Raw genomic sequence first — 10,847 nt, forward strand, 5'->3', positions numbered from 1 at the left:
ATGCAGGCGAGTCTCATCTTACGCTGGGGTTACGTTCTGCTGTCAGCGCGTAAAGCAAAAATCACGTATAATCAAAATTACATTGAGTGTAATGGGTAAAGTTACTCATGAGAGACAAAATACTGCATATATATCATGGTCAGAAGCAGATTGTTGCTTTATGATTATTACAGTAGATGGAAGGAAATTTAAGCAAATAGGAAAAATGACCATAGCTACTGTAAATAATTCCATGCAATTAAATTGCTCCCTATGCTGGTCAGTCTTCGTGAAATAATATATATTGTAAAAGATTAAAATGAATGGGGAAAGCAGAGGAAATACAATAAACAATCTACAAGTACCTTTAGGTTCAGTCTTTGTCTGACTGGGAGCCATGGTAGCAGCCTCTGATGGCAGACCAACGTATACACCACCATAGTTCCTTATTTGAAGAGAAATCATAGCTTAGTGTTAATGATTTCCCAAAGAATGTCTACATAAAACAGCCGCATTAGAAAGGGCATACACGGACAAACAGAGGATGCTTTATAACTACTTTTATAAAAGAATCCCTTGTTTCCAATGCATATTAAGAGGCTGCAATTTTAAATGTAATGTTTTTATTAAAACTGAGCCCTTGCTTGACAAAAATAAATTTAGGCTGGCCATTGATTTTTAAAAAGAACCTATGCTAGGAAGGGAGCACAGAGCTAATGGGTCCTCAACCAAGTTCTTCATACTTTCCATCAAAACCCAACCTTTTCATGGCAACAAATACCCTCTTACTCTTCTTTCTTACCCCCAAAGTTGTCCAGTGTTTGCCTGATGGGAGATTTAATCTGCTAGTAATGTACGCTATTGAGACGATTTATGCAATTCACTTGCATGATGCACGCAAAAAAGAGGGCAATGTGTTATCCCCCTCCCATTTAGTAAAAAAGGGCCTGGATCCCCCTTCACACAGCCATGCATGGGGAGGGGCCTGTCTACATGCAGAAGGCCAAATGTCTACATGCCAAATGTCTCCCAGTCCATCCCCCTCCTTCTGTGAGCCCCAGGGTTCTGAGATCTGACTGGGAGGATGGGGAAAACATGAGGTGGGCAAGGGGAGGAATGGTTGAGGTGGGGCATACATCTTTCTTCTCCCTTCCAGCCCAGGAGAGATTCCTGAGAAATGATAATACAGCTTATAATAATTATATGATGTATTATCTTTCTGCAGAGCACCCACACCCAAGCCCAGGGTCCCTAGTGACCCGACTCTAATAAAGCCAGGAGCCAGAGTTGATGTGAAGACAGAGGTCTTCTGCACCAATAGTCTTTTTTCCACTGGCAGATCCCTTGAGATCTACAAGGTTTGGGGGCTGGGCTCAGTGGCCTATTTCGTCAGTAGGCAAAACCCCTTCCACAACAAAATGCAAGGGGGGAACTCTACAGAGGGATCCTCATGGAGATTTCTTCCCCCATATCCCCTCCCTTTGTTTTTTTTCCAGGTGATCTTCATTTGATGGCAGAATTCTGTCTGAGCTATTCGAATTAAAGCCATTCTCAGTACAAATCCTACCTCCTTTTGTCATCTTCTGACACTGATTCTTCTGTTCTATAATTTTCAAAAACATGTAAAACTCATTAGCAATCAGTGTCTTACAATTGCTCCATTCATCTACTGTTTAGTTTCAGTGGGAGGCAGAGAAAGAGAATGATCAATCAGAGGGTAATCTAGAGTTACTATTCAGTATTTGGTGCCTACCACATCTACCTATATTAGAGAAAAAAAACATTTATTACTTAACAACGTATAATGTGTATAAGAGAGGACAGGACTTGACAACAGAATGAACTAAGCTTTCATAAATGTCCTGTCAGAAGATCTTACAGAACCTTTTTGTAAAACAAAATGTTAAATTTCTTTGAAGCAAAAGAAAAGCTGAATAATCTAATTTGAATTCAGTTATTTAAACCTTTATAAATAGACCACGACTTTTATTAGACACTTAGGGCAAGATTATGGCTTGTCTTATGCATCCACAGGGAGTGGGTAGACTTTTGCCTCTGCCCATCAGTGCGCCAGCCAGCACAGCTGGTCTGATGTGGAGGGCAGAGTAATCAGCATCAGGTATAGGGTTGGCACAGATTACTTCACCCTTCAACCAATGTGGAAGACAGAGACTAAACTGTTACTCTATGAGTTACCATTTAGACCCTGGTCTGCTGCTAGAGCAATAGAACTGTGTGTTGCCCCTTACTCAGCCCCAATGATAAATCCACAATCTAGCCCTCAGAAGGCATTTCTGAATGACAGTATTAAAAAGTGACATAACATTTATCATTACTAATCGCTTATTTAAAAAATATAAATGTGCTGTCAGTTCAGTAGGCAAAGCCATATCCTGCATTTGATGCATTAAGCCCAGGGGAGTTTGATAGATGGCAGGAAATGGGATATGGCCTTAAATACAGACAAAACTTGTTTGGATAGTAAAAATGTTTGGATAGTAATAATTTCCTACCATTTCAATCTTCTTTCCACTCAGCTATCTATTGCCTTGAGGATATAATGTACAATACAAAGATAAACTATCTTCTTCCCCACCAATGGAGCACCAGCAAAGAAGGGAGAAGAATTCAGAACTTCAATCAACTTAGCATTAATTAGCATGGCTTTATGGAGTCTCTGATATTACTCTGACCCAGTTCATCCCCTCCCACAGAAAACCCAGCAGGAGAGGCCCAAGGCGAGGCAGTCTCTGGGGGAATTCTCTCACAAGTATTTCCTGCCCTTTCACACTGTCCTGTTGTGGGGGTGGGGGGAAGGGGGATTGCCCCCAGAGAATAAGTCATGGGATGCCTCAACCTGGGTAGCCTGGGCTGTCTGCATGAAGAACCAGTGCCTCTATACCAGCTATGGTCCCCAACACCTTGGCAAACTAAAATTGCAGTCAAATGGAAGCACACGACCAAAAATTACCCCCATGGCCCAGGAGACTTGTCTAGTGGGCTCCTGGGGCTGTATCATCTTTTCTAATTATCTTCCGAAGGTGGTGGGAACTGTGTACCTCCTTACAACCCTGCCTCAGCCTGCCTATTCCTCTTCCAGCCCACCGAGTCTCCCCTAGCTCCCTCAGACAAACCCCAGACTGTTCAGAAGGGACTCTACAAGGTCTGGAGGCTAGGAGATAGCGCCATGGAGATGACTAAGGCGCCCCCACCCCCGGTCAGCACAGAAGGAGGAGATGTGCACAGGTATGGATCCTTTGCCCATGTGTCTGCTAGATATCAATGTGTATCTTTTTCTGATAGCCAGCTGGGTGAAGTGAAAGAGAGGAGACGCCAGAATTCTAAAAGGGGAAACTGGCAGTTTTGTGGACCAACAGCTATTACCTTGCCTGATAGCTTTTCTTGCCCTTAGAAAGGCTTTACACTTTGCTTTTCCCCCTGCCATACATAGCTAATAGGATAATAATTTGTGCATGCAAAAGAAATCCTCCAGATGGAAGATCAAGGTTGAGAGTCTTAAGGACCCAATTAAACGTGACCTTTTTCAGCAGTGCCTCACCGAGAAACTGATAAATATCAAAACTGAGATGGAAAGCTCCAAAGATCACTGGAAAGTGCTCAAATTGGCCATCCATGCTGCATGTGAGGGAACACTGGGCTTCTCAACCAGGAAGCACCAAGACTGCTTTGACAAGAACGATCAGGAAACCCAAGACCTGATCGACCATAAGCACAAGGCCTTCTGTGCTTGGCAGAATGACATCAATTCCAAGGGGGAGTAATACATCAACCATCAACTCAAAGCTGAGGTTCAAAGGCAAATCCACGAAATAGTGGGAGAACAAAGAGAAGAAGAACAAGTGGTGGGAGAACAAAGAGAAGGAGATCCAACAACTCGCTGACACCCATGACATGTGCAGATTCTTCAATGCCATCACAAGCCCTTTATGGTCCCAGCGCCCAAGGGCTAACCCCCCATGAGATCCAGATCCTTCCAGAATTGCAATATGCTTTCAGACAATCTTGCGGTACCACCAACATGATCTTCACTGCCCACCAACCTCAGGAAGTGCCACAAACAACATCGACCACTGTACATCGCCTTCATTGACCTCACAAAAGCATTCGAGGCTCTGTGAAGAATTCTCCTTAAATTTGGATGACCATGAAATCTGTTGCTGTCCTCTGACTCCTCCACAACAACATGTCTGTGACGGTTGTCAACAATGGATCCGAAACAGAACCCTTCTAGTCAAGAAAGGAGTTAAGCAAGGCTATGTCATCACTCCAGTCCTTTTCTCCATCTTCCTTGCTGTCATCCTCCTTCTCATCGCCGACAAGCTCCCCTGCTGACTTGACATCCAATGCAGAATGGACAGTAAGTTCTTCAGTTTCAGTTGCCTCTGATCCAAGACAAAGACTATCACTAAATCAATCACTGAACTCGATATGCAGACAACTGTGCCCTGTGCGCCCTCTCAGAAGATCTTCAAAAAGTAGTCAACACTTTCTCTGAGGCCTAAAACCAACACGGAAGACCAAGAAAATTAAAGTACTCCACCAACAGGCTCTGAATCACCAGGATCCTGCTCCCATAATTCAGAGCAATAAAGAGATCCTGGAGAACACTGAGCACTTCCTTTACCTCAGCAGCTAAATGGCACAGAAAGCTGACACTGACAAGGAAATGCAACAGCACCTTAAATGTGCCAATACAGTTTTGGGACACTTGAGAAAATGTGTCTTCGAAGATCATGACATCAAGAATCAAATCAAGCTTCTCATGTACCAGGCAGTTGTTATCCTGCTCTCTTGTACAGTGCCAAAACCTGGGTCACATACTGTAGACACCTCAATGTTATTGAGCAATACCATCAATGGTGCCTCCCGCAAGATCTTCTGAATCAAGTGGGATGACTGACACCAACATCAGTGTTCTGTCCCAACCCAAAACCTGCAGCACTGAAGCTATGATCATCCATCACCAACTCCGTAGGGCTGGTCATGTTCTCTGAATGCCAGAAAATCGACTCCCAAAGCAGGTCATGTTCTCACAACTGAGCTATGGCCAACAGACGATGAGTGGGTAAAAACAACACTTCAAAGACACCCTCAAAACCAACACGAAGTGCAATATTGACATAAACTCATGGGAAACCCAAGTCCTCGACCGACCAACCAAAAAGAAAAAGGACCTTGTGGCAAGGATCCCAGTATTTCGAGATCCAACAGAGACAACAGGAAATGGAGAAATAGGAAAGAATGCACCACAGCCTGACTCAACAATCCAGATCTGCCCCTTCCATTGGGAAATGTCTGCCCCAGTAATGACAAGATCTATGGATCCCAGGTCAGTCTCATTACCCACCTGAGGATTCACCGGCGATAACTGGCTATCATTTTATAGAAGAAGATTATTGTTGAGCTCTGAGGGATGGCCGATGATGATTATCAGTGTAATGTTGTTACATAATGTTAAGCATTGCAAATAGCAGTGTCTGTACTGAGCTAGTCTATCATCTTCACCTGTGTCTTAGTTTTCAAAAGGACAGCAATATAATCTGTATGCCCCGAGCTCCCTGTCTATTCCCTAATGGGCTTATGCAGTTTCCAAAGTCACATTCCCTCTCCCACCTGCCTCTGGAAGGTCTAGGCCATTATGGAATTCTATGCATCCCATCACTGGAGAGCACAATAAACAAGTCACAACAGTTTATCCCAGAAAAACTATGGATCCAGTTCTACCCACATTTACTCTCTGCAACTCCCAGTGAAGTCAGTTTGAGGTGTGTGTACATATCAGAGGGTGGAACTGAGCCATATGCTTATAGTACCATCTGACAACACTTGTGAAGGGACTTTGGGGCCCAAAAAATTATAAATGATACCTCCAACTGGATCAGCAGAAATTATCACAGTATTTATCTAGTCATATTCCCATATATTAAAGATGTCCCTTATTCCAGAGCAGAACACCCCCTGATGACAAGGACAATTGTGTGTCCATATCAAAAGATCAATTCTTAAAATTTCATTCAAAATAATGATTGGATTAGACCAAAAGGAAATATAAAGCACTGGGTCAAAAGTTTAGAACAGGGGTAGACAACCTATGGCACGGGTGCCAAAGGCGGCACACAAGCTGATTTTCAGTGGCATTCACACTGCCCGGGTCCTGGCCACCAGTCCGGGGGGCTCTGCATTTGAATTTAATTTTAAATGAAGCTTCTTAAACATTTAAAAAACCTTATTTACTTTACATACAACAATAATTTAGTTATATATTATAGACTTATAGAAAGAGACCTTCTAAAAACGTTAACATGTATTACTGGCACGCGAAACCTTAAATTAGAGTGAATAAATGAAGACTTGGCACACCACTTCTGAAAGATTGCCGACCCCTGGTTTAGAAAATAACTTTTGCTGGCAGATTCTGTATTAGGGTGACCCACTGCACTGTATCTTTTTGAAAAATAAAATAAAAGATTTTCTGCTACCCCAGAAATGTTTTATAGCTGAGCATCAGCTGGACCATTATTGACATCCTTTGGCCAGACAGAATAATAATAGTAATAATAATAAAGAGAGGAAGGATGATCCAGTGTTTGGGGCACTGGCAAAACCTGGGTTCAATTCCCTGCTCCACCATGGACTTCCTGTGACATCTTGAGCAAGTCACTTACCCAATCTGTGCCTCAGTTCCCTGATATGTAATCTGCAGAGTGAGTTTTTAAACTGCCTGCTTTGCTCCTTCCTTTCAATATTTTAATAGTTACAAATTAAGTTCTATTTCTTGTAATCACCCCTCTACTGAACTCACAACAGCAAAAATAGCCTGGGAATTGGACTGACTACCTCTGGCTTTCTTGACTGTAATTTCTTATAGTTCCTCTGGGAGAGAGGAGACAGGCATAACAGAGATGTGGAAATGTGGAAGGGAGAGACAAAGGAAGAGTGCTGGGGATGATATAGGGGAAGCAGCCACTCATCATTGCATTCTCCTCTGGAGTCCCTTTTATTAGCACTGTGGGACTTAATACTGCTCCAATTTATTGCACAACATATAGTTATACACTTCTTGCCTTTACAGTTTAAAGATCAACATAATTTTGCATGCTGAAATTTGTGGGTGCAAATATGAGACACACAAGGCCTGATTCTCATTCTGTGCTCAGATATAATGGCCTTTAGGGGCTGCTGGGAGCTGGTTACAGCTCTCTGATCCCCAATCACTTGGCCTCAGTGGAAGTTACAGCAAAAAGCTGCCTCCTCTGACTTCTGCCATTGGCATAAACGCCAGATCTTACACCAGAAAGGGATCAGACATAATAGAGCTTGGCTTTACTGCATCCTTTCCTGTCCTGCCCCACAATCCACCCTAATGTGCTCCCACCTACTGACTACACTGGCAATGAGGGGGGCAGCTGGTGTAAAAGGCAGGTAGGGTGCCTCTGCCAGTTTTACACGAGGGGAGATTTCCCCCTAAACAGGGGGAATTCCCTAGGGGGAATCTCGAGCTGGTTTAAGTTCATTTTGTGCCATGTAAGTAGCAAAAAGGGAACCTAGTAGACCGCATCCAGCCAAAGTGTTCAGTGCTGGTCTGCTTTTGCGCCACTACATCTTTCCTCAGAAACTAGCATCTATTGCAAGGAAAATAGGATTATATTTTTAAATTGGTATGTTAGATGGAAAGGAGTTCCATAGCTGTTAGAGGGATTTAACATCAATGCCATGTAACAGCATTCTCTTTTCAGCTAGAAGAAATTCCTCTTCCAGTGAGACTTTTCTTTTCCTGGAAAGCCTCTTGTCATACTGTTATGTTTGGAAGGTACAGTTAAGACCCCTATATTGGTTCTTGAGTCATCATTTTCCATATTCCATGTCCATTTCCTGACACACACAAGCTGCCATTTTTCAAACAATATTTGAGTTTAAAATCTCTTGGATTCACAATACTACTGTCCATCCATTTTTTCCTTATCTCAACATTTCTGATTCTATTCATTTGTATCCAGTCATCACACTCTATAACATTCTCTATTAACGTTCCTTTCATTCAGTCCTCCCACTCAACCCAGACGGTTCATTGCATTACACACGCTGACAGTTTCAGCTCTTTAATTTCTAAATGTTTCTTGGGAGGATGAGACTACTCTTTTACAACTTTTGTATTTTTGTCCTACATTTTGAAACAGCTTTTAGTCCTTGGGTATGTCTACACAGCATTTTTGAGCCCATGACAGCAAGTCTCTCAGCCCAGGTTGACAGACTTGGGCCCGTAGGTCTCAGGCCACCACTGTGAAAATAGTTGCATAGACAGCACTTTGAAGTTGTGGCTCCAAGTCAAGCTGCAACTTTTAAGTGCCGTCTACACACAGCTATATTTAGAGCACTGGTGCGAACCTTGCTAACTCGTGTCTATTGACCCAGGCTGGGAGGTTCACTACCATGGGCTCCAAAATGCTGTGTAGACATACCCCTTGTGTCCTGAATTGTTACTACTGCTTATCGTCAGAAGAATTAAGCCACATTTCTGTGCATAACTGTCATCACTTTATTTTCCAGTACATACTTTTCCACTATCACAAAGTGACAGGTGATATATACAAATGAATAGCATTTTCCTCATGTAAGTCCTAAGGCACCTGAACCTGCAAACACATTCACATGCACAAGTATCTTTATGCACTTGAGTAGTCCCACTGAACTCATTTTCATAGTGTTTGCATTTCTGGGGTCCAAAACTAAAGGAAGAACAAGGCCAACAATTTATTTCTCAAATAAAAACCAGACAAACTCAAATGGACAAACTCTTGAATGAAAAACTCACAGGTTCTTATCAAATCCAAATCAGAATATATCCAAATTTAATTAACTGGCTTAATTAATGTTTGTGCAATGGTTTAAAATACATTAAAAGTGCTAGGTGGTAAATGTTATATAATATACCATTTCTGATTTGTAAAGAGACTTTTTATTACTTAAAAAATATGCTGCCATTTATAGAAAGTGATTTTTAGGCCTGGTTCTCATTTACACTAAGGACCTTTACACTGCTTTGGCAGTGTAAATACGGCCTTCAAATGGGTGCAAATTTAATTTATGCACACTTTAAGGCACCTTTATACTACCAAAGTTGTGTAAAGAGGCCTTAGTGTAAATAAAGACTAGTTCCTTTATATATATAAAATTATTAAAGGCATGGGTCCAGTAGGCTATGTCAAGAGGATCTTCCCCCATAAACTTGCCCTAAGCAGTCCATTCATTTTCCAATCAGTGACAATGCAAATTTAGAAAATAAATTACATGTTCAAGTAGATCTTGAGATTACCTATGATATCAGTATTCATCTGTTACATTGTCCATCTTTGGTTCTTGGCTCTAATCTGTGGCAGCAGACTCAGAGCTATTGTTATGCATTTATCTACTGTTATTTAGATGTGACGGCAGCACTCATTTCTATACTGGGATTCTTCTACCTACTCAAAGGAGTTAGTTTAAAAAAATTGAATTAAATTCAAGACTTTTTTTTACTTAATAACATCAACTTTTGTTCGGGTTACTTGGACTCAAGGCAAAGCTCAAATTCTGTAATAAAAGGTTTGTCCCCTGCAACAGAGGGAAGCAAGAGCCTTGGGAGGCCTTCCTTTATACCTTCTCCCATTGAAGGAGACATGGTTGAGGAAGGCCACTCCTGGAAATTTTTGCTTGAATGGGTGAATACTTGGCTGTGAGAGGCTACCTCCTGCTTCCCTTTTTCACCGAGGCAGGAATGAGAGGAAAGGAGGTTCAGGCCTTCTCCTCTTCGTTGGGAATGTGAAAAAAAAGCAGTACAGGGTGAGAATGTCCTCAGTGCTAATCACCAAGACTGATGGAGAAGAGAGAAGCTGCCAATTACAATCTTCAATGTGGAGAGGAATTAGGCCATGAAAAGCAATCCATTTTTGCTCCCTCGGTGGCAGAGGAGACCTCATCTAGAGCTGAGAATGGGGATGCTGGATGTTTTTGCAGGGCAGTCTGTATGAGGTGCCAAGTGTCTCTCAAAGAAAGTGAAGTACATGAGTTGTTCCCTAAATGTCTTATAGGCAGTGGGAGAGACATATTTGGGTACTGTATTTCTCACAAAGGGAGAAACATGCTTTGGGGTGTACCAGTACATGGTAGGGATGAGTAAACACAAGGGACATGGGCAGGCATGGGAGACAGATGTCTCACAAGTAAGAAAAAGAGGGAGAGTTTTTGTTATATAAGTATAAAGGGGAATTGTCTCTACAGGGGTAAGTGAGCCACCCGCAGTCCCTTCACTCTAATTCTGCTGTCTCTATGTGGGTGATAGAAGCAGGCTATCAATTGATGACATCTATATCAGGGTATGGTGGGTCTAACATATTGGGTAGCAACTGAACCACATATAACAAAATGAACTATTGTGCTAATGTGCTTATAAATAACCCTTGAGTTATGTTGCTGAAGGTGTACAGACTATTGTAAGTACTTACACATCTTTAGCTGTCCCTGAAGTACCTAGAATGAAAAAGAAAATGTGTTTTACTGTGTGATGGTGTGATCATGCTTAAGCTAACCAAAATGACACTAAACATCTTTCTACCCTTCTCCCCTCTTGCTCCCACAAACAATCCCCTCGCATACAAACCCCAAAAATGGAAGGACATGGTAAAGGACACTTTTTGTTATCATGATTAGCTACTATCTCCTTAATTCTGTCACACTCATACCTCTCTTTCCGAGCCAGATCCTCAGCGGATGTAAATGGTAAACTACATGTAAAACTTCAGTGGAGCTGTGCCCATTTACACCAGCTGAGGATGATATCAGTATTTTTTTACTTTCTACATAAGTTAAAT

The 10,847-nt window shown here is 42.0% G+C and overlaps 1 long non-coding RNA gene across 1 annotated transcript; it reads right to left on the reverse strand.

Moving 5' to 3' along the window:
* Positions 1–344: 344 nt before the first annotated feature.
* LOC123361707 lies at positions 345–9,455 on the reverse strand. Its single transcript, XR_006576197.1, has 3 exons — positions 9,314–9,455; positions 1,547–1,582; positions 345–424 (listed from the first exon to the last, which is right to left on the reverse strand). It is a non-coding gene; the product is annotated as an uncharacterized LOC123361707 (long non-coding RNA).
* Positions 9,456–10,847: the final 1,392 nt, after the last annotated feature.

This window comes from Mauremys mutica, chromosome 1 (assembly GCF_020497125.1).
Source record: "Mauremys mutica isolate MM-2020 ecotype Southern chromosome 1, ASM2049712v1, whole genome shotgun sequence".
NCBI lineage: Eukaryota > Metazoa > Chordata > Testudines > Geoemydidae > Mauremys > Mauremys mutica.